Source organism: Macrotis lagotis, chromosome 4 (assembly GCF_037893015.1).
Source record: "Macrotis lagotis isolate mMagLag1 chromosome 4, bilby.v1.9.chrom.fasta, whole genome shotgun sequence".
In the NCBI taxonomy this organism is placed as follows: domain Eukaryota; kingdom Metazoa; phylum Chordata; class Mammalia; order Peramelemorphia; family Peramelidae; genus Macrotis; species Macrotis lagotis.
The window spans coordinates 96332982-96357974 of record NC_133661.1 but is presented as its reverse complement, the minus strand read 5'-3'; positions in this window follow the sequence as shown (position 1 = coordinate 96357974).

Here is a 24993-nt window from a genome sequence, read left to right as displayed (position 1 = left end):
ATAATCCTCATGCCCTCACTCCCCATTATATCAGTTTATTCTGGGCTGGCTATTTCCCAGATTTCAAAAATTACCTTTGACTATGTCAACCCCATAATCAAAATTCCTCTTCCCTCAGAAATCCTAAAATCAGCTCTGCTTGTTGGAAGAAAGTAACTTGAATTTCTTATTAATTTTCACCTAATAATTCATATGAAGGCCTAAATCACCCAGTTGACTTTCTTAACTTTCTCTGTCCATTTGCATACTAAGAGGAACTTGACAATGGAAGGAAATGGTAGTGAATATTTTTAAAAAGAGGAGCTGGCCACAGGCCATCCAAGTTGTCATTCATTGCTCCAGAAGGTAACGAGGGCCACAGAAATCCCAGGAGCTCTTCAGCTGAAAGGGATACAGGGGCAGTAGAAAAATAGGGCAGCTAAGAACATACTCTGTTCTGTTCAATACCAGATTGTTGGTAATGGTCACCAAACGCTAGACTCTGCAACTTCAGATCTCAAGTCCTTTTACATTCTTCTTTCCCCAACCCAGCTTTGACTTTTATGATGGTTTTGACCTTGTTTCTTTATAAAACACTTTTGCTATCTCTAATTTTTTTCAACTTCTTGAGGCTTGAGTACCTTTTATCCTTTTGGCTTCAGATCCACAGTCCAATATAGTCTCTGGACTTTTCAGTTCCAGTGAATTAGTGTTTCAAAAATCCAAAGATCTAAGGGCGGCTAGGTGTCACATTGGTTAGAGCACTGGCCCTGGAGTCAGGAATACCTGAGTTCAAATTTGGCCTCAGACATTTAGTAATTATGTAGACCGTGTGTCCTTGGGCAAGTCACTTAACCCCATTTACCTTGCAAAATCCTAAAAATATAAAAAATAATGAAAAAAAATCCAAAGATCTTAAGGACTACATTATGACCAAAGTTTTTCAGAAGCAATCAATTAATCAATATACATTTATTGTATACCTACTAAGTGCAAGACACTGTTCTAAGCATTGAGATTAAAAAAAGAGGAAAAAAGACAGTTTTTAAACTGCTCTCAATCACCTGAGAGAGACAAGATGCAAACAAATTTAAAGAAAACCATCTATATACAGGATAAATAGGAAATAATCAAAAGAAGGAAGGCACTGGAATTAAGGAGTTGGGGAAGACTTCTGTAAAAGATGGAATTTTAGTTAGATTTAAAAGACATCAGGGAGATGAGTTGTTGGAGCAGAGGAAGAAAAGTGTCCCAGGCTGGGAGAATAGTCAAGAAAATGCCTGAAGCCAAGACATGGAGATTCTTCTTCATGGACCAGCCAAGAAGTCTGAAGAGGTAGAAGGAGACAAGGTTATGAAGGGGCTTTGAACGTCAAAATTTTTTTTTGTATTTTTTATTGAATATGGGAAGTGAGAAAGGTAGGGAGGAAGCATGACATGATCAGACTTGTGCTGTAGGAAAATCACTTTAGTGACTGAATGGAGGATAAATTGAAACAGAAAGAGACTTAAGACAGACAGAATCACCAACAGGCTATTATAATAATCCAGGTGTGAGGTGATAATGGTCTGCAGAAGAATGGTGGCAGTGACAGAGGAGAGAAGGAGGCCTAATGGAGAAATGTTGCTATGAGATGGATAGGCTTTGGCAACAGATGGGATGTGGCAGAGGGGGTGGAGGTGAGAGAGAGTGCAGAGTCCAAGATGACTCCTAGACAACAAACCTGAGGAATTAGGAGGATAATATTGCCAGTTCCAGCAATAGGGAAGGGAGGAGGGAGGAGGTTTTAGGAAAAAGGTTCCAAGATCCATTTTGGACATATTGAATTTAATATGGACATTCATTTGTGGATGTTTGAACACAATCCCCACAGACCTTTCCTGTCTCTCCACATTCCCTTCCAACATAGCATGCACATAACCTATAAAAGTCAAATATAATTTATAAAGTTCCAGGATCCTTCAAATTCCATACAAAAGGAAAACCATGATTTATGGCAAAAAACAATAAAGTATCCATATTGGTAGTTATGTATATTTAGGATGTAACATAATCCCATTCATTTTCGTTGTCACATTTATTTGCAAAGTGCCCATCCAGCATATGTTATTTCATTATTAATGCCTCTCATCCCCTCAGAACATAATGCCATCCCCTGAGATCTATCCCTACTTCATTTACACCAAAGGAAGGATTAGAAGGGAAAGGGCCAAAAGTAGAAGTCAAGTGGTGGATTTGGATTTGCAGGAAGTTTAGCTTTTATCTTCAAAAACGCCTCTCTTTGGCTTGAATTTTCTTTGGTTTTCTGTGTGTTTTGAATTTTATGGAAGGTTGTACTTCTTTCTATAGCATAAAAAAGTGTCTGTTTGACAAAGGAGGAGGGGAAAGTTATAAATTTGCTTTGATTTTTCTTGGACATTGTATTTATTTAATTTCAAATTATTAGGCAGTTACCCAGTGCTATTCCCTATTCCAATATTTCCCCTAGTTCTTTCTCTTAAGAGAACCTAGAAGGAATATTTAGGATTATTTAATCCACCTGTTTTATTTTGCAGGTGAGGAAATTGAGGCCTAGAGAGGGGGAAAGTCATACTGTCCAATGCCCCACAACTCCTTAGTGGCAGTTATAGGTCTAACAAAATAGTATTCTGTGAAGGAAAGAGCACTAGTCTTAGATTTGGGGACCTGATTCCTATTGGTTTGATAACAAAGTGTGACTTTTGGTTCCTTCAGGAAACTAGTAATAGCTAAGAATTTTGATTAAATATTTTTGCTATTTAGTTAGTAATGCTCTTAGACAATAGATGTGAATATAACTGCCAGTTATTCACTTAGGCCCTCTCATACCCAAGATAATATGATTTGGTATTGCTATTTTAGGGGGTACAAAGCCTTGGATTTGATCCTGCCTCTGCTCTTAGCCTACTGCTATTATGAGGCATGTTCTGTGTTTTACTAGTCCCCTCAGCAAATGGACACAACCCTGAACAAATATTATACATGCTCCAAAAGCTTTATATATTTTATCCTTAGGATGGAGATAATTTTTTCTTCATAAACTTTTTATATTCCTTATAAATTATGATGTGGAATAAAGTGGGGTATTTTCAGATGCCAGACTAGTGGGAAGCCCAAGGTGAAACCAAGGACTATTAGCTTCTTCAGCCTGCCATTGATTTCCAGGAAACCTTTCTCTTCCATCTTTCATTATTGCTTAATCATTGCTAAAAGGATCAAATTTAAAGCACTCAGCCACTCTGCTGTCCTCTCCTGCCTATTTAATCAATCTTTTTTTCCCTGAGCCATGCATAATCCCAGTGGTCCCCAAGGTCAGGGGCCTTCTCTTAATTTTTTCTAGTGTTCTCATGATGCTTTAAACACATCTGGATACCTCCCAGATACTCAACCAGGACTGTAACCACCCTCGGTCATCTGAGGATAATAATTATAACATCTCACAAATTTAAAGCACTTGAAAGTTTGTGAAGTGTTTTCTCTGCATTATCTCAACTGAGATAATGAATCCCAACAAGACACCTACCTCCTGGTGCCATTCATTCACATTCTCTTATATCCTGTTAAGTATTTCTGATTTATTTTCATCCAATTCCCCCCAACTTAGTATAAAATTCCAGTCTGGGTTTCTGAATTGAAATAATTTCTTGCCTGGCATTACTGAGCACAGATATATCTAATGTTTTAGAAATGTGAAGCTATGCTTATTATGTTTTTAGCAAAGTGGCTAAAGAAGGATTTTCTTGAAAGTCCCAATAGTTTTACCTAACTCTCCTAGTGTCCATGTAATTTAAGACTTAATTCATCTACTTAGTCATTTTATGTCCTGATTCCCAAACCTGATTCATTATTAAAAAACTACCTCAGATGCCTAGAATTTCAGTTAGATTAAGAAAGATTCGTGGTGTCATGGAACAGGTAAGTGACATAGTAATTAGAATACTGGGCTTGAAATCAAGAACTCAAATTAAGCCTCAGACATTTACTAGCAATATGACCATAGACTTATCATTTAGCCTCTGCTTGCCTCAATTTTCACAACTGTATAACAGGGATAATGACAGCTTCTCCCCCCCCCAGGGAGGGTTGAGATAATCTTTGCTAAGTAAAGGCAACTGGACTGACCCTGGATTCAGGAGGACCATAATTTGAATCCAGCCTCAGACATTTGACCCTTGTTAGAGGTGTGACTTTGGGCAAGTCACTCAACTCCAATTGCCTCACATCCAGGGCCATCTCCAGTTGTCCTGATTCATATCTGGTCACTGGACCCATATGGCTCTGGAGGAGAAAGTAAGGCTGGTGACTTAGCACAGCATCCACTCACTCAAATCCAATTCATGTGCTTGTCATGACGTCACTATGGTCTTTCAAAAACAGAGGATAAACCTCATTATTAAGACTATGCCTGCACAAATAGCATTATATAAATGTTAGCAGTCTTTCATTATTATCACTATTATTATAATCATTATGGCAGCAACATTGAATCTGAGTGAAACTTGGGTTCTAAGACTGATTGTAGAAATAATCAGCTCTGGTAATCATGCAGCATGAAAAAAATTGGACTAGATCATCACCATTCATTCTATCAGATCTAATAGTCCATGATCATAAAATGATAAGCTTCCAGCCAAGGTGACATACTCTGCTTCCTAATGGTTGGGTACCAGGGGTCCAAACCAATAACAACAACAAAGCAACCTGAGGTAGACCATTGGTCTCTTTAGGGTGGAAGAATGGGAAGGGGCAGACTTATCTTCTGTTAGAATTTTTAAAAATTCTCTATAGATTTAAAGTTAAATGCTTTAAAGTGGTGAAGAACATCCCTCTCTCTCTTTCAAGATAGAAAAGGATGTCAATAGTATTGAATAAAAGCTTCTCTTCCCATATTGCAGCAGATGAAAGAAAGCCTGTTCTTCAGAAAATCAGCAGGATCATGAAATAGAAGACTTTGGACCCACATGTCCTACAAAATACTGCCATCTTGTGGTCCTTCCACAAATGGAAAAAACAAAATGCCAACATTGCAGAGGTGGGAGGGACTTCAAAGGTCATCTGGTCTAAAACTATGTCTGAACAACAATCCCTTTTACAAGATAGTCAATCAGTGGTCATCTAGACTTTACTTAATTGTGTATCTATATTGAGGAAGAATCCATTAGTTCCCAAAGGGAGTCCACTGAATAGCTCTCTTAAGACATTTCCTCCTAAATTAAGCCAAAATTGTCTCTGCAGCTTTAACCTATTGCAACAAATTCTGCAGGAGCAACTAGATGGTACAATGGATAGAGTCCAGGACTTAAACTCAAGAAGCCATAGACATTAGCTTGTGAGACCCTGGGCAAGTCACTTAAGCCTCAGTCTCAGTTCCTTCACCTGCAAAATGAGCTGGAGAAGAAAATAGCAAACTGCTCCAGTATCTTTACTCAAGAAAACTACAAATGGACTCAAAAAGAGTGCGATGTGACTGGAACAACTGAACAATAAGCAACTGATTTCTATCTTCTTGGAATAAGCAGGAGGGCAGTTGGTGGTGCAGTGGATAGAACACTGGCCCTGGAGTCAGGAGGATCTGAGTTCAAATTAAGTCTCAGACACTTGATTTACTAGCGGTGTGACCTAATCTAGATTGCCTCACAAAAAAACCAAAAAAACAAAAACCAAGCAGAAAAAATCTAATCCCTCTTATAAACAAAAGCTCTCATAAATACTTGAAGAAAGTATTTGGTGCCATCCTGCTTCAAGGATCTGCTTCTCTGGACAGAACATTTCTGGATCTTCCAACTGGATCTCTTACAGCATATTCTCAAGGCCATTCCATATGGATTGTCCTCCTCAGTCAACATCCTTCGTGGTCTGACCATTGCATGATACAAAAGGACAACTAGTTGTCTAGACTAGTCCGTTGAGAGCAGGAATTGCATTTCCCCTATCTTTGTGTACCCAGCACTTCACATGTTCCCTGCACATGGTAGGCACATAATAAATGCCTATTGATTTGACCTGGTTTGGTCAAGTTATTATTAACTAATACTTAATTTGCAATCTTTTAAATTCTACCCCCCCCCAATATCTTTATAGATGAACTGTTATGTGGCCAGGCCTCCCCCATGTTTATTTATTTATTTTATTATGAATTTATGAAATAAAGCAAACATTTCTATAGCAGTATAATCTTGCTACATGGTAAACAGTTAATAAATAATCATTGACTTCAATTGATTTGTGTGACTCATATTTATTCTGTTTCCACAACTCAGGGAGTTGAAGGAAAAGGGGGAACACAGACATTTTTTTTTTAGGTTTTTGCAAGGCAGATGGGGTTAAGTGGCTTGCCCAAGGCCACACAGCTAGGTAATTATTAAGTGTCTGAGACCGGATTTGAACACAGGTACTCCTGACTCCAAGGCTGGTGCTTTATCCACTTCGCCACTTAGCCGCCCGACACAGACACGTTTTAAACTGACATGAAGAGAATTAATAAAAATTAAAAACACAGAGTTAAATATCTAAATCCTTTTTGTGAAATGTTTTAAATATACATTACAGTAATGGGTTGGAAATCACTGTGTCTTACTTCTGTCACTTATTAGGAATATGACTTACTCTTTAAGTCTCAATTTTCTCATCTGTAAAATAGGAACAAAAATTACTGTCCAGCTTCATAGACTTAGAAATAGAAATGACCTTACATACCCCGAAGTCCCACTCCTTCACTTCCTGAAAGGGCTTAGTAATATCAAGCACTATAAAGATTTGGTTTTATATTGTGTTGCCAGGGATTGGTGTCACCAATTAAAGATCGAGAGGCCTTGAATGGTGAAAGAATTCCCACATAGCCCTAGGATTTTAAAACTGCTCAGGATTTATTATACAAGCCTATAAAATATACAGATTAAAATCTTTTCTCTTCTTGGAGAAGCTGCAAGCACTCTGAGGACAGGAATGAATAACAAAAGGCTAGATGAGGTTTGAGAGAGAGAGAGAGGAGAGAGAGAGGAGAGAGAGAGCACCAGGGAAAATTGACTGAGCTGAGACTTGGGGAGTCTGCTTGCTAAAAGGTTTGAGTGTGAGAGAGAAGAAAGTGAAAAGGAAAATAGCCAGGAGACCTGGCTAAAAGGGAAAGGATAGAGAACCATAAGGGCTGGCTTAATCTGGCCGCATGAGATAGAGGCTCATGGATTTCCAATGGGCCTAGGCTGAGTTCATATGGCCTAACTTAGTCATCCTTGGAAACAAAAGTAGGGTGAAGAAGAGAGAAAAGGGGAGGTGCTTCTCTTCTGTAGTGGGTGGTGCTTGGGGAATGGTTTAGCACCTGGCTCCAGGTATTCTCCAAGAAGCAAGCCATGTACTAATCCTTCCTGTCCCAAAGTATGTGATCTCTAAGTCCAACATGTCATTTTCTGTCACACCAGCAAAGGCTTAACCCATCAGTGACCAAGGTCCAGTAATTTGGAAACTGGAAACTGGAGGAAGGGGAAGCAGCTAAAGCTGCTCCCATCTTGATGCATTCACATTTAATAGTGGAGTCACTTTGAACCACAGAGTTCCCTAGATAGACACAGACAGTATTTTTCTTTCCACAAAATTTGTTTCTAATCACATCTCCTAGATCCATAACTCCCTGCATCAACTAAATTATTCCAATCAGGTTAACTACTCAAATCCTGAGTGGTCCAATGATATTTTTTAAATATCTGGCAAGTTTAGTGTTCAAGCATCACAGAAAGACTGGTTGAAGGTATAACCTGTTTTATTTGGAGTCATAGTTAAGTTTAAATCTTACCTTAGATATTTATTAACAAGTCACTTGCTTACTTTCTTAGTTTAATTTTCCTTATCTGTAAAGTGGGAATAAGGATAATACTTGTCTTAACAGAGTTGTTGCAAGGATAAAATGGGATTTCACCTGGAAATCAGTTTACAAACTTCAAAATTCTGTAACAGTGGAGAGGACTGGATTCAGTCAGCAGTTTCCCTCAACAAATTTATAAACTTCCTTCTTTTTCAAAAAAAAATTGTACTATATAAATGTGTGCTATTATTAAATTATATATTTTTGCAAGTCACTTCTCTAAAACTCTAGTCTCATTTATATATTTGTTCTGTAATGGAAACTGGGTTGAGTCAGATAATTGTATTGGATTGGGTGGACTCAGCTATATTTCAGATCTGAAAAAATATTGTCAAAGGAAGCATATTTAGTAGATTTGGGACATTTAACAAAGAGTAAATGCTTAAAAAATACATGGCTGTTGACAGTCAGAAGAAATCTTTGATAATAGCTATGAGACCAGGATTTAGTCATTTTACCTTTATAAGACTGTTTCTTCATCTGTAAAATAGGGATAATGATACCTGTAATACCAGCAGGATAAATTGAGGAAATGTCCATAAGACATTTCATATGCCTTGAAATGCTACATAAATACCAACTATTATTAGTGGGAATCTGTTTGCTGTTGTAAAAAATGATTATTAGTAATTAATATCTTAGAAAGATATTTCCTGTTTCTAAATTCCTCATTTTAAAAGGATAAGAAAGTCCATTGTGTTCTACTCAAGCTTGGCTGAAGATAGATCCTTTTGTCTAGATAGCCCAAGACTGGGAGTAGTTTGGGATGATTGGGAGTGGTTTGGTTACAGCTGGCAGTGGTCTGAGTAGAGATAATTTCTCTGTGCAAGGGTCACTCAACCTCTCATTGATCACCAACTGTGGAAGGATAAATAAATTAATGAATCCAACAAAATGATTGTCTTTTGTGTAAGAGAGATGGCTAAATGACCATTCTTTTATTAATAACTTACTGATTCCATTAACAAAATTATTAAATTACACATAAATGATGTCTCTTGAACCTTTTGAAAATGTTAGGTTGAATAGCAACTTGGATGATTTGAAGTTTCTCTCGGTAAGAATCTATTTCTTCTTTGGTAGGATAATTGAAAACTAAACTTAACTAAGTTTTAGGTTAGTGAACCTAAGAATGAGTAACAATGAATAAGAATGGGACCTGGCTCTGAAAGTCAGGGGAATTGGATTCAAATTCTGCATTTTACAGTACCTGTGAGACTATGGGTAAATCAGAAGCACTCTGAGCCTCATTCAGCTCCCTAAGGCATAATCTGAAGTGGAGGGAGCTTTCATTTATTTTTAAGGGACTTTCATATTGACGAAATCTGAAATCCTTGAGACATATACATTTATCAATAAACCTATATTACCTGGTGATAAATGGCTATTTTGAAGATGAATAATGATGGAATTGTTTTCCCCCCTCATATTTTCTAGAATGGAACCCCGAGAACAAGAAATTCTCTCTTCATTCTGTATGTGTCCTCCCCCAGCTTCCCCCCCTAAGTCTGACAACTTTTTTAAATGCAACAATTTAAAAAACAATAAGTCATAAATAGGCTATTACTCAGAAAAGGTACTGCACCTTTTCCCCAAAATTAAGAGTCAAGTCTACTAAATTTCTTGCTTAAGAAAAAAAATGGAAAGGTTAATATTGGCCCAGTCAAAGTAAAAGAGCCAATTAGTGCAATTGTAATTCAGAGAAAGAATAGAGGTTAATTGCTTAGAGTCCACATGTCTCCAAAGCCTAATGATATATCATTATTTTTTGCTGCACGTATTATTCATTTCATATACTTAAGCAGTCTACCTTATTACTAATTTCTAATTAGTAATTCCTACTCTTAAATTTTAACTGATTTAGCCTGTCATCATAGGGGCCTACTCAGACACCAGGCTTCCAGAAAGATGGAACAAACAATTGCTTGAAAATGGCTGGGGTCTCATTTTCTCACCCCCTCTTTTCACCCTAAGGATACTGCTGATACCTTCCCACAGCACAGGAATCCTAGATCTGTCTGACTCTCCCCTATGATTTATAGAGTGGGCAAGCACCTCTTACTCAGCTAACCTTTTTCAAATGAGAAAGCACCCACAGCTAGAAAATGTGACAGAAAGAGGCCATTATTTGTTGGGATCTAAATGGAGAATAGCTTCTATATAGTGAGAGTGGAGAGGATACAGAGGGATTTAACAGCTTCTGAAAAACATTTATTCAGCATCTATTATATTTCCAGGTCCCATGTAAAAAATTTATAAATATATTTACAAGTTTTTAGACAAATAAACCATAAAAATATTTACAAATATTATCTCATTTCATATACATGACAACCCTGGTATGTAGGTAATATTGCTCTATCCCCATTTTACAGTTGAGGAAACTGAGGCAGAAAGAGTTCAAGGGATGTGCCTGGGGCCTGACATCTACTAAGTATGTGAAATCAAAATGTTTCAAAAATCTTGATTCCAGACCCAGCATACTGTCTACTCTGCTACCTAGTTTCCTCTTTACAATTCCCAAAACTCTTAAGATTCTGACCTAAAAATCCTAGGATTAACTTTATTCATTTAGATTGTTCATTTAGTTAAAAAATTATCTTTGTTTTCCCTGAATCACTAAATTTTTAAGATGGCTGGATCTTTAAGGATTATCTATTTTAACAACTCCACTCCCACCTCCTTTTTTGGTTTTTATACAAATGAGGAAACAGTTCAAAGACATGAAATGACTTGACTAAGGTCATGCTACTAAGATCAAAAGCTAAAAGGAACTTTAAAGGTGATTTTGTATAATCCCATAATTTTACAGACCTAAAGAGGTTTAAAAGACATCCAAGAACACAGAGCTAATTAAATGACAGAGAAAGGAGTCCAACCCAGGTCTTCAAATATCAAATACAACCTTCTTTTCACTATATCTTTTGTCTCTACAATCAGGAGAAGATCTCATCTTAAGCTTCCAGATATTTCTATATACTTCTTTTTCAAGTTGGATGCTATAGGTCTATAATTTTTTTTTTTTTTTTTAGTTTTTGCAAGGCAAAAGGGTTAAGTGATTTGCCCAAGATCACACAGCTAGGTAATTATTGTGTCTGAAGTCGGATTTGAACTCAGGTCCTCCTGACTCCATAGCTGGTTCTCTATCTACTGCACCACCTAGTTGCCCCGGGTCTATAAGATTTAATCTTAAAACTGAAATCTTTGAGAGTGGTTCAAGAGTAAGGACAATTTCTGGAGCTCAGCTTTTAAATGGAAATTGCTTTTCCTTATACATGCTAGTTCATTTCTAGACATTTCCTAAAACTATTTGAAATAATTGTTCTGAGAAATACTTTCTTTTTTAAAAAGTTTTCCTTGAGGGGTAGCTAGCTGGCATAGTGGATAAAGCACTAGTCCTGGAGTCAGGAGGACCTGAGTTCAAATCTGACCTCATACACATAATAATTACCTAACTGTGTGACCTTGGGCAAGTTACTTAACCCCACTGCTTCATTAAAAAAAAACTATAAAAAAGTTTTCATTGACATTTTATTTCTTTATCAAAATCACTCATCATGGACTTATTATTTTCCAAAAGAAGATTCACTGAATCATGTTTTCTACATTGGAAGACAATTCAGGAGCCATATGGTTCAACCCCCTAATTTTACAGGAAATTGTGATAGAGGTTATGTAACTTGCCCAAAGTCACACAGGTAATAGGAGACATAGATGCCATTTCAGTACTTTTTTTTTTATTTTTGCAAGGCAAATGGCATTAAGCAGCTTGTCCAAAGACACACAGCTAGGTAATTATTAAGTATCTGAGGCTGGATTTGAACTCAGGTACTCCTGACTTCAGGGCCTGTGCTCTATCCACTGCACCACCTAGCCGCCCCCATTTCAGTCTTTTGAAGTTAATATTGGACACCAAAGTATTAGAGTTCTAATACCTATCAGTGTTTTCCTCTCCTTTATATTATTGAAGTCATTATATAAGTTGTTCTCCTTATTCTGCTTACTTCACTCTACATTAATCAGTCATTCCAAATTTTTTTCTGACTTTTTAATATTCATCACTTCCTATAGTGCAATAATATTGCATTACATTCATATCCCACAGTTTATTCTGTCATTTCCTCCATTAATAGGTACTTAATTTATTTCCAGGTCTTCCTAGCAAAGGCTTCTGGAGGCTATGGCAATAAGCAAATATTACACAATTATTAAGCCTATTCCTGGTTTTTCAAATTGCAAAGTGGGCTCACTATATGTCTGAGATTCTCCAGTTAAAATATGCATAAAAGAAAACCAATATTGTCAAGAATGATTCTACATCAATTCTCTCACTAGATGGGGAGATGAAAGCATTTGACTTCACAAGCCACCAGGAGGAGCTGGTGCACTCTCTTCAGAGCATTAAGTAATGCCTGCTCTTTTTGAAATCAAATAAGTAGGTAGTGTGTTTATCCCCCCCCCCCACCACCACCTTCGGCTCAATAATCTATTAAACAGAAACAACATGATTTGTTTTAACAAATCAAAATTAGTTGGAGCACAATACTACTAATGAGACCAAGGTTATAGGATTCTTTCTGATTAGCATCACAAAGAGAATCAACTAACCAACCAACAACACTTGTTGCATACCTACTACTAAGTTTTAGGCACCATGTAAAAGATGTAATGCATCATAGTTGAAAGGATGCAGACTCTCAGGGAATCAGGGTTCCAATTCTAGGTCTAACATAGATTGTGTGAGATATTGGACAGATTACTGTACTGTTTTAAATCTACCTTTTATGTAAAATGGGAGAAAAAAACCAATACCTGGCTTACCTAGCTCTTGGGATTGTAAAAACTAGAGAAGTTTCAGCAAGCTAACTGCCCATGGTTCCATTTAAACCACTGGCCATGGTGCTAATTTATCTATTCTTTCAAAAATGCAAAAGATATAGATTCTGAATTGGAAGAGATCCCCAAAGCCTCTTTGATTATGTCATTGTTACAGAGTACTCTTAAGTCTCTATAGAGGTCACACCTATCCTATCAATCATATAGGGACTCACTTACTTTCACAGATAGAAACACTCCCATGGTCAATTAAGATTGCATTCATTGTACTCAAAGTGTTTTCTTTGGAATATTTCTCTGGATGTGTTAGATGCCAGGATCTTTTCTTCTGAGAAATCCCACCACTTTCAGTGTCTGATGATCTGATTCTTGGTGAGTAGTATGTGTCAGAATGATCGGGGGCGGGGTAGGTTGACATAGACTCAGGACAGACTTACGTATGCCTTGGAAAATGGGTTTACTTATAAGATATATTGTTTTATCCTAGTAGGAAGAGAGACTCTGAGTTGGTTAGGTCTTTAGGTTGTTGGTAGCCTGTGATGAGTTAACTCTCGTGCTAGTCTAACCTTATGCTGAAAAGGTTCAACCTTCTTATTTGGTTGTCAATTCAAATTTTTCCATTTTCTGTCTTCCCTTTCTCTTAATCATATACTTTATATTTTTGCATGACATTTATTTATTTATCCAAGAAAAAATTCATAGGTTTACTCAAAATGTCAGTGTTGGTTGTTGTTGCTTTTATAATTAAGGGCAGCCTACATTTGTACCATTATGATAGATGGGACTAAAAATTTGTAAACAAAGAAAAATAATATATTACAATAATTTTAAATACTAAATAAGTTACATGAAAATTAATTCAGGGTAAGAAGATACAGGAAGACACTACAAGTAGTCTCAGTATGAGGTGATAAAAGCTTAAGTTAACATAGTAATAGTAGTTATGGAAATGTAGTAATATAAATTAGAAACCTTTCAAAGAAAGAATTAAACTGATGGCTTATTAGATATGGGGGAATGAAAGCAAGTGATCAAGAAAGGAAACATTTATCGAACACCAACTATGTGCTAGACACTGTGCTAAGCACTTTATAAATATTATCTAATTTGAGACTCCCAACAAGCTGAGGAGGTTGGTGCTATTATTTTCTCTATTTTATAGTTGAGGAAATTAAAAAAAATGGAAGGTAGGCAACTTGCTTAGAATCACATAGTGTCTGAAGTCAAATTTGAACTCAGGTCTTCTTAACTCTCGATGCAATCCTGTATCTACCAAGCAATCTAGTAGAATGACTGGGAGAATGATGATCCCTTTAAACAAAAATGGGAATACCATAAAGAAGAACCAGATTGGTAGTAGGAAACACTAATTAGGGAAAAAGTTCTGGATCCTTGTAAAAATGCAATCAACTATTCAATAAGAGCCTTCAAATTAAATCAACTCATATTTTAATATTGGGTGACAATTTAATAGGGAAGGGGCAGTAGCAAAAAGTATACAGAAAAGCAAAGCAGTAATAATGTCTAACATTTATACAATGCTCAAGGTTTTCAAGGCATTTTATACATGTTATTTCATTTGGTCCTCAAAACAATTTGTTGGTTGTTTTGTTCTTGTCCTTCCTCATTGAAGAATACCAAAATGATATCACTAATGTTTGAGACAAATTACAGTGTATCTGACTGTGGCTGATCAGACCCATACAAACTTGGAATGCTCTACCACAGGTCAGGCACAAATAGTCCATGTGAACTGGGATGGATACTCTAAACTTACTAATGTCACGTTTCCTTTGAGCTGCTTCAATTCTGCCCTTCTCATAGAGTGCAGCACCCTCACTAATGTGGGCACACCATGATGGACAGAGTCTTCCATGCTGTACAATCAATTCTAAAGTTCTTCAATGAGACCTTCAGGGTGTCTCCGTATCACTTTTTCTGACCCCTTGTAAGCACTTGTACTGTGTGAGTTCTCCATAAAATAGTTTTTTTGGCAACTGTATATCTGGCACTCTGACAATGTGTCCAGACTATTATAGTTACACTCTCTGTAATGGTAATGCTAGGTAGTTTAGCTCAAGAAAGGACCTTAGTGTCTGGTATCTTTTTTGCTTGGTGATCTTCAGAATCTTCATAAGATAATTTAAATGGAAGCAACTGAGTTTCCTGACATGGCACTGGAGGACTGTCCAGGTTTCAAATGTATATAGCAATGAGGTCAACAAAATGGCTCTGTAGACCTACAGTTTGGTAGACAGTCTAAAACCTCTTCTTTCCTACTTTCAGAGTCTCCCAAATACTGAGCTAACTCTGACAATGTATGTGTCAACTTCATTGTTAATGTGTACCTCCTTGGAAAGGCCACTGCCAAGGTAAGTGAAATTGTCCAAAGTATTTAAAACTTCTCCATTTGCTGTAATCAATGGTTCCACAAATGAATGGTGTGGTGCTGGCTGATGGAGCACCTAGGGTTTCTTGGTGTTAATTGTTAGGCCAAAATTAGCATAAGCAGCAGAGAATCGAGCCATACTTTGTTGCATCTCAGCTTCAGAGGCTGCATTGTGTGTATAATCATCTGCAAACAGAAGATCATGCACCAACATTCCCTCCCTGGTTTGTAGCCTTTTCAAGTTGAAAAATTAATCATCAGTACAGTAGCTGATCTTGAGGCCATGTTCATTCTCAGTGAAGGTGTTTGATAACATGGCTGAAAACATCATGCTAAAAAGTATGGGAGCAAGGACACATCCTTGTTTCGCTCCACTGGTGACTTGGAAATCTCAAGAGCATCATCCACTATCCAGAGCCTAGGCATGCATGACATAGATGAGAAAACTACAGCTGAAAATGTTTAGTTGATTTGTTCATGGAGTAGATGTCTGAGAGGGAATTCAAACTCAAATTTTTCTGACTCCAACTTCAGTGTTCCACACACTGCACTACTTGGCTGCCACAAAGCTCAAGATTATAAAAAGGAAGGCCCAAGGGTCTGTACAATACAAATAAACCTTATGTCTACATATCATGAATATTTTATTCAATAAAGGAAATAGGAGAAATTCAATAAGGCAAGCAAAAAAATCATATAACACCAAATTATACTGCAAAAATTAATTTGCATTTTAATAGATAGGAAATGAATGACCACTGATGAGTCCTTTATGAACTATATGTCTATGCACAAACTGTTAATTTATTAGAGCAAAGATCAAAATCGATATCTAATTAGGAGAAATGACAAAAATGAGAATAAAATGTAGTGTGATTAAAGCAACTCTAACCTGATTTATTTAAACAAACTGTTAATGATTAAAAATGGAAATGAATAAAAATCAAATATTGCCATTTTCCAAGGAGATTGAATCAATATAAATCAATTGCCTCAATAAGGAAGCAAAAAACAAACACACCTAGTCACTTTATTTAACAAAAACACCAATGACAGCCAATTACAGACACCAATGACAGACAGTTAAAAGTATAAACCTTTTTGTCAAATCTCAGGGGGGAGGGATATAGACAATTATGGTCAGTAATACTTCATTAAACAAAAAATGTTAGAAATTAAAAAAAAAACAAGATTGCAGAAGACTCAGAGAGAACCAAGTAAGCCTAAAAGCATTTAATGATGAACCCAGAAAGAGAGCATCAAACAAATGAAAAATACTGACAAATTTCTGCCCTAAACTATTTTGGGGTTGAAGATTTTGAACTCTAATATCCCCATTTCAAATATATTGTAAGAGTTAGTAGAAATGGTATTAAACAAAGATAGGAAATGGAGTTATACTATACAGACATACCCAACTGAGTTCTTTGCTAAAGGTGACATTTCTGAGGGCATTAAGGAAATAATTCTCAAGACTTCTGAAAGAATAGAGAATAACAAATTCTTGTTATCCAAAAGAATGGAAGGTACCAAATTCCTGGAAATTACATGAACATTATTTCTCCAAAAAAAAAAGTGAATCACAAAGTATTAATAACTACCAATTCACCCGTCTACTTATTCATCTATATTAAATCCTTATATAAGAATAATTCATACATGTGTCAAGCACATCCTTGATGAATATATGGGAAGAGAATAAAAATATTTTTGCATAAGACATGCTATGATAGAACATTTTTTTTAGGTTTTTGCAAGGCAAATTGGGTTAAGTGGCTTGCCCAAGGCCACACAGCTAGGTAATTATTAAGTGTCTGAGACCAGATTTGAACTAAGGTATTTCTGACTCCAAGGCCAGTGCTTTATCCACTACACCACCTAGCTGCCCCAAGAACATTTCTTAAAAGTCATGAAATTGACTGAAAGATAGAGAATATAATATTCCACTGTGCTTTGTGTTTTGTTGACTATAAAAATAATTTGATTTTTGAAACAAAATATTGCCTTAAAGACTTTCCTTCAGCAAGATGATTACTGTATATGTGTCAGAATCATACATGATTACTTAAAAGCTTCTACAACAGAATTATCTTTTTCAATGACCCAAGTTAGGCAATAACCAGAGGAAATTATACTCAACAAAGAATCTTGTAACAATCTGTCCAGTGAAGAATCCAAATGGAAAAAAGGATGGATGCTATCCAGATGCTCCTGTTTATGGATAATATTAATGCTGATCACATGAAGTCCCAGAACATGTAAAATTCTTCTAAAGGAGACTCATAATCATTCAAAAGAATTTGACATAACTATTGATTGGGAAAAACCAAGTGGATAATGAATGCTATATCTGCATTAGATGCACATAGAACAGTTATAGTACATATCTGTTGGTTATATTACAGATAGGCAAAATCCTCAACTCTTAGCATTTTGGGTGGTACATTTATTTGTAAGTGAGTCACTTGTGGAAGAAATCCACAATTCTCTGTATCTATATAGGCTAGCCATAAGCTTTTTTTTTAAACAAGGCAATGGGGTTAAGTGACAAGGTCACACAGATAGGTAATTAGACAATATCTAAGGTCAAATTTGAACTCAGGTCCTCCTGACTCCAGTACTAGTACTCTATCCACCACACTACCTAGCTGCGACCCCCTGCCCCAGCCCCTAGCCATAAACTTGGGCTGTAACCTCTCAGAAATATATGCAGCATTGGTAGACATACACAGATAGCAAATGTAGCTAGGACACACTCTTGTAGAGACATACAGAGGGTATTGTGAAATAATTCTATTGCTCCTTAAGTCTGCTAGGAGGTTTATATGCTACAACATCAGACTTTCTCCCCATTTATTTCAGTCTCCATAAGATGCTGCTTAGTTTACATATTGTCTTTACAGGAGGACTCTGTTGTTTCCATCATAATGCTTGAGTTGTCTGAGCTATAACTTTTGGCTCAACTGAAAGCCCTATCTAGCATATTAGTTTTATGCTAGGAAGAAAGATCATATATATGAAGCTATTGTATGCAGATTGGTTTCTCAAGTATAAATTAAATTTACCACTAAAGTACCAATGCTCCCTGGATTGTCTATCTCCAGACACTTTTCTCCTTTTATGGAAACACTATCATTTTTTCCCTATCCTTTCTTCTCCTCTCAAAGTTCTTTAAATAAAGAGTGGGGCCCTTCCAGCTAGTCAATGTTATCCTTCTTAGGTTTTTTCCCCTTTGGAGTCTTTCTAATCCAGGTGCTTAAACCCTCTTCCTAGTTTAAGCTGATTATTCCATATATTTCCAATATATTCCATATATTTTCCAAATATCAGTCTCTGACAGTAAAAGTTATTAGACTAAGAGGTATCTAGAGTTTGGAATTCCTCAGTTTTCAAAGTTGCTTGCTTTCTCCTTTAGAGATAAAAGGGTAAGCAAACATATGGAGAATACTAAGTTCAAGGAGTAAGATCACTGTTTTCTATCTGCTTGTATTTTTATTGTATTTACATTCAGATAGCCAGCCAGAGTTTGCAGGGAGCTTTTCAGCACACCTGACATGTATACATAACATTCAATGGCCCTGAATCCATCAGAGCTATATAATAGTATTCCTTGGTGCATAAAAATCTATTGCTGGGCAGCTTGGAACTTTATCCTTCCATCATTTCCATTAATCATCTTTAGTCTCCCAAGAGCAAGAACCATGGTATATTCTGCTGCTTGGAAAAGATTATAAAATTAAATAATTTTTGACTTTTCCAGGTTTTTTTGTTAGTCTTGGGTTTTTCATAGAAAACCATCTTCTTTAGACACTCACCTCTATATCTATATGTATATATATATATATATGTATATATCCTTCTAAATATCAATAATTTCTTTGGGGAAAGAAGGGGAATTTTATTACTCTATATAATGAAGAATAATAGAAAATTATTTCATGACTAAATGAATTTTAACTGAGATCTTTAAGAGTGAAAGAGGAAAATATATAATGTTTGTCCTTCATTTTCTTTTCTTTTTTTTTTAGTTTTTTGCAAGGCAAATGGGGTTAAGTGGCTTGCCCAAGGCCACACAGCTAGGGAATTATTAAGTGTCTGAGACCAGATTTGAACCCAGGTACTCCTGACTCCAGGGCCAGTGCTTTATACACTGCACCACCTAGCCACCCCTTTGTCCTTCATTTTCAAAGAAGACCATGACATCAGGGAGGTGATGCCAAGACAAGCACGGGAATTAGATTTAGGTGAGGGTGAGCTGTGCTATGTCACCAGCCTCACTTTCTCCTCCAGGGCCATCTGGGTCCAGTGGCCAGATATGAATCAGGAAAACTGGAGACAGCCCTGGATGTGGGGCAATCAGGCTTAAGTTAAGCTAAAACCAAGTGGAGATGTTAAGAGAATTAAAATAATATCATTTATCATCTACCTCTTTGGGTATAGGTGTCTCTCTTCTCCTCAAGGAGCTATAACTCCAAAGTACCATTATCATATATCATATATCATTAAAACACAGAACTTTGGTGTTAGACTTTAGAGGTCTTGTAAATCTTAGACTCATTTTACAAATGAAGAAATGAAAGATTTAAAATGACTTGCTTAAGGTCATAAAGGTGAAATCCAGGACCTTGATTCTGAATCCAGTGTTATTTCCAATCTACCATGTTTTTGATTGTCTAATTCATTTTAACACCCTGGCACATAGGAGTTTGGATAATGACATCCTGTGGGGTCTTTGAAGCAGCAGAAGATACCATAGCTCTTGCTCTTGGGAGACTAAAGATGGTTAATGGAAATGATGGAAAGATGAAGCTGCAGGCTGCCCAGTAATAGATTTTTAAACCTTCCCTTCCCCCCCTTTTAATACATGCAACCACTTTCAGAAAGATTTCCATATTTTTTTCCCCTTCTCATTTGGATGCCAGACTGCGCAGAGAACCTCGCGATGCCTTGGTCTCAGCCAAGCTGATTGATTTCTTGGCTAGGGCAGCCTGTAATTTTCATGGCAACATAGCACCTCTCCCCATAGGCCTGGCCTGCCGTTGGCTAAGCACAGTCATGGCACCTAACAGGGCCACTTTATGAGCCATAATTTTCTCCATTCAAATGGTTCCCCTCTGATTTGAAGACACATAAAGAACCTGTCCATGTACACAAAGCAAATGCTCTGTCAAAATACAGAGCCCTGACAAATTCTCCTTTGACTTATAATGTACCAGGAAATCAGCCGGAGGCTTCAACAGAACCGAACAGAGGCCCTTCAAATCGTATTCTGTTGGACTGCTGGGCTGTCTGCCTGTAATTGGCTCTGACTATCCATCTTCCTTTCTGTCTCTTTCAGGGAAACGTGAGTCACAGTTAAATTCTCCCAAATAAACAAGCTATATTTTAAAGTTGTGTAAACCTACAATTTTATAAGGACTGGATGTTGTTGATACTAAATTGGCTCAAACACCTTCTATTTTATGTCTAATTCTGGGTTACTTTCATCAAGAAACACATACTCTCACAATGTCATTTTCCACTAGTGTATGGATGAATATAAATACACAGAAATCATAGATTCACATTTTCTTTTTTTTTCAAGTACATGTATTATTTGTCAAAGACCAATTTTCCACAAAGTTTTAAAGGCATATTTAATCTGGCTAGTGTAAATAATCCTGCCATTGGTAGAAAGACTAAAGAAATCCTCTCTTGACATGCCCTGAAGGTTTGTTGTATACAATAGACATAGATTCTTAGACCATTTCTCCTGGAGATGTTTAAAGAAATTGACAGATTAGAGAATTCAAGAATCTGCTCACGTGTCTAAGATTCTTACATCCAGTCTAGCACTGGATCAAAAGGGAAAAAAATTACAACTATTACAGAAACTCTGTAATTCTCTGACAATGAAGTCAGAGAATCTGATTTTGTCACAGTACCTCTGTGCACAAGTCATACTATAAAGCTCATCTTCATCTGTGAAATGCCCCTCATTGGAACTAAATGACCTCCTATATTCCCCTTCCAGTTTTTAACATATAAATCCATGAATAAGAAAAAAATTGGAAAGATAATTTCTTCATTAGGAAATCATCCAATGAAAGTAAAATGGTAGTTTAAACTTGTATTATTTATCTGAATATTGAATTAAGAAGGCACCTAGGTGGCACAGAGGATAGAGCATTAGCTTTGGAATTAGGAGGATGGGAGTTCAAATCCAGCTTCAGACACTTGCTATTTACTAGCTATGTGACCTTGTGTAAGTTGCTTAACCCTGATTGCCTCACATTCAGAGCCATCTCTAATTGTCTGATTCATATCTGATCCCTGGGTGCAGATGACTCTGAAGGAGAAAGTGAGGCTGGTAACTTAGCACAGTACCTCCTCACTCAAATCCATTTCATGTGCTTGTCATGGTATCACCTCCCTGATGTCATTGTCTTTAAAAATGAAGGACAAACATCATTTATTTGAAATATGCCAGAGTATCTACTAAATATTTACTACATGCTCAAAGTAAGGGGAGAAACCAATGTGGAGGAAATAATTGAAATCATAGGTAGGAATGAGGTTTTCAAAAGAGGGAATGTAGTGAGAGAAGGCTAAGAACAAATCCTTTTATGTTTGGGTGATGGAAGGAGGAAGAGCCATTAGAGGAGGCAGAGAAAGAGTAGAGAAGTAGGAAACATCTGTATCACAGAAGGTATGGGATAAAAGATACTAAGAAGTAATGGATAATGGCAAATGTTGCTAAGAGGTTAACAAGAATGAGAACTGAGGAACAATCACTAGATTTGGCATCTTATATGGTCATTCTTATTCATGTGGTCAAACTGCTTAGAAAGAGCATTTTTAGTAGAGTGGTGGGATAAGTCAAATTGCAGAAGACTGAGAAAGAATGAATGAAGGGGAAGCTAGGTGGCACAATGGATAGAGCACTGGTCCTGGAGTCAGAAGAACCTGAGTTCAAATCCAATCTTAGACACATAATATTTGCCTAGCTGTGACCTTGGGCAAGTCACTTAACCTGATTGCCTTAAAAAATGAATGAAAGAGAAGTAGAAGGAAGCATAAATTGCCATTGTAGGAAATTTGATACCAAAAAAAGTGGCATGAGATGGAATCTTATCTTCTCAGGTAGCAGGTGAAAGAAGATTTTGTCATAAGAAGCAGGTACAACTTCTATATGTAATACCTAATCTTCAAGACTTTTTGATTTTTTCCTCTATTTAAATTTTTTGTGCAATTCTATTTTGACCACAGGGTAAAAACTTACTTATTTTTAACACCGAGAACACATATGAGCATAGGCAAGCATTAGGATGGATGCAAACAATGAAATGAAGATTAAAAGGGATATTGAAAGCTGGAAAAAAATTTTCACAACTAGATTTATGATGAAGGACTCATTTCTAAAATATATAGAGAACTGAGTCAAATGTAAAAGAATATGTTATTCTCCAATTGATAGTCAAAGGATACGCACAGTTTTCAGATGAGGAAATTAAAGCTATCTAGAGTCATATGAATAAATATTCCAAATCATTATTTATTAGAGAAATGTAAATTAAAGAAACCAACTCACACCTCTAAGATTGCTTAGAATGATCAAAAAAAAAAGGAAAATAATCAAAGTTGGAGAGGATGTGGGAAACTGGGACACTAATGCACAGCTGGTGGAGTTGTGAACCAATCTAACCCTTCTGGAGAGAAATTTGGAACTATACCCAAAGGTCAATAATATTGTACATACCCTTTGATCTAGTAATATCATTACTATGTATATATCTCAAAGAGATAATAAAAAAGGGGGAAAAGACCCACATTTATAAAAATAATTATAGCAGCTCTTTTTTGTAGTGGCAAAGAATTGGAAATTGAGATGCCCATCAACTGAGGAATAGTTGAATAACTTATGTTTTAAAATGTTATGCAGCATTATTGTTATGTAAGAAATCATGGGCAACTGGACTTTAGAAAAGCATGGAAAGACTTGCATCAATTGATGCTGAGTGAAATGAGTAGGACCAGAAGAACACTGTACATATTAACAGCAACATTGTGAGATGATAACCTATGATGGATACACTTCCTCTCAGCTTTTTCAGTGATCAAGGACAATCCTAAAAGACATGTTATGGAAATTCTCTCCTTATCCAGAAAAAATACTATGGAGAGTAAATACAAGGTAAAGAGTTCTCTGCTCTCTTTTTAAGATTTCTTTTATGTTTCTTGCACTTAGTTTGCTCTGTATCAGTTCATGTCTTTCCTCAAAAATACATATTTGTAATTTTTCAGGTAATAATAGTTTTCATCACATAATCTACATTACAATTTGTCCAAATATTCCCTAATTAATGGATACTCACTTTGTTTCTAGAGCTTTTTTTTAGCTATCACAAAAATCATTATTGCACTTATCCAGTACTCTTAATGATCTTTTCATGCTTCTGTGTGACTGTCAACTATGTAGTAAGATCATGGAAGAAGGAGGCACATATTATATTTCTTACTATTCCATATAATACCCTAGATACAACATCACTTTTATTTTATGCTATTTCTTCTATAATACTAATCAAACACCCTCAAATTTAATTAAGCAAGCATTCACAATAAGTGAGACATTCTGAAAAGTGCCGGGTACTTAGTGAAAAGGATTTCTGATCTCATCAATTCATGAACTTTTTCCAGTAATTCAGATCCCATTTCAGTCCATCCATCCTGTTTGAATCTTTTCCATATTCTCTTTTAAAAATTTTTTAATTTTATTTCCCCCCCTGGTTTCATGGAAAAACAAGTTTCAACATTCACTTCCAAAACCTTAAATTCTAAATTCTCTCCCTTCCTCCTACCCTACTCCTGCTAATTGAGGAAGCGAGTTACTTGTCATGGGTTAAAAATGCATAGTCATGAAAAACATTACCACAATAGCAATTCTGTAAAAGTAAACATAACCCCTCCCCTCAAAAAACAGAAACCCCAAGAAAAACAAAGTGAAAAAAATGTATGCTTCAATCTGTATTCTGAAACTATCAGCTGTATCTCTGGGATGGTTGTATTCTTTGTCATAAGACCCTCAGAGTTATCGTGGGTCACACATTGCTGAGAAAAGAGATGTCACACACAACTGATCATCCTTCAGCTTTATACATTGTACATTTTCTATTGCATCTCCTCATGTAAGTTTTTTACTGAGAGTATCCTGCTCATCATTTCTTATAACAGAATAGCATTTCATCTTAATCACATACCACAATATGTTCAACTATTTCCTAAAAGATAAGATGGGCATCCTCTCAATTTCCAATTCCTTACCACCAGAAAAGAACTGCCATAAATATCCTTATAAATATAGGTCTTTTTTCTTTCCTGGTTTTTCATCTCTTCTGGAATATAGATGTAGTAGTGGCAGGGTAATAGGGTATAGATTTTTAGCCCTTTGGACATGGTTCCAAATTGCTCTACAGAATTGATTAATCTTTTCACAAATCCTTCACCAGTGCATTAATGTGTCATTTTTCCTATATCCCTTCCAACGTTTGTCATTTTCTCTTTCTGTCCTATTAGCCAATCCAATAGGTGTAAGATAGTTCCTCAGGATTGTTCCAGTCCACATTTCGCCTGTCAATAGAGAGAACATTTAAAAAACATTACTTAAATATATAGCATTGAAAATCTCATCTAAAAACTATTTCTATTTTTTGATCATTTATCAATTGGGGAATGGATCTTATTTTTTTAATAAATTTGACTCTACTCTCTATGTTTGAGAGTGAGGTCTTTATCAGAGAAATTTGCTTCAATATTTTTTCCCAACAGTTGCTATTGCTAACTATTTCCCTCTATCCTATTCCCCCACCCCCTTTTATTTTCTTATCTCTATCCTTTCATCCTGTCCCTTCTCAAAACTATTTTGCATATGACTACT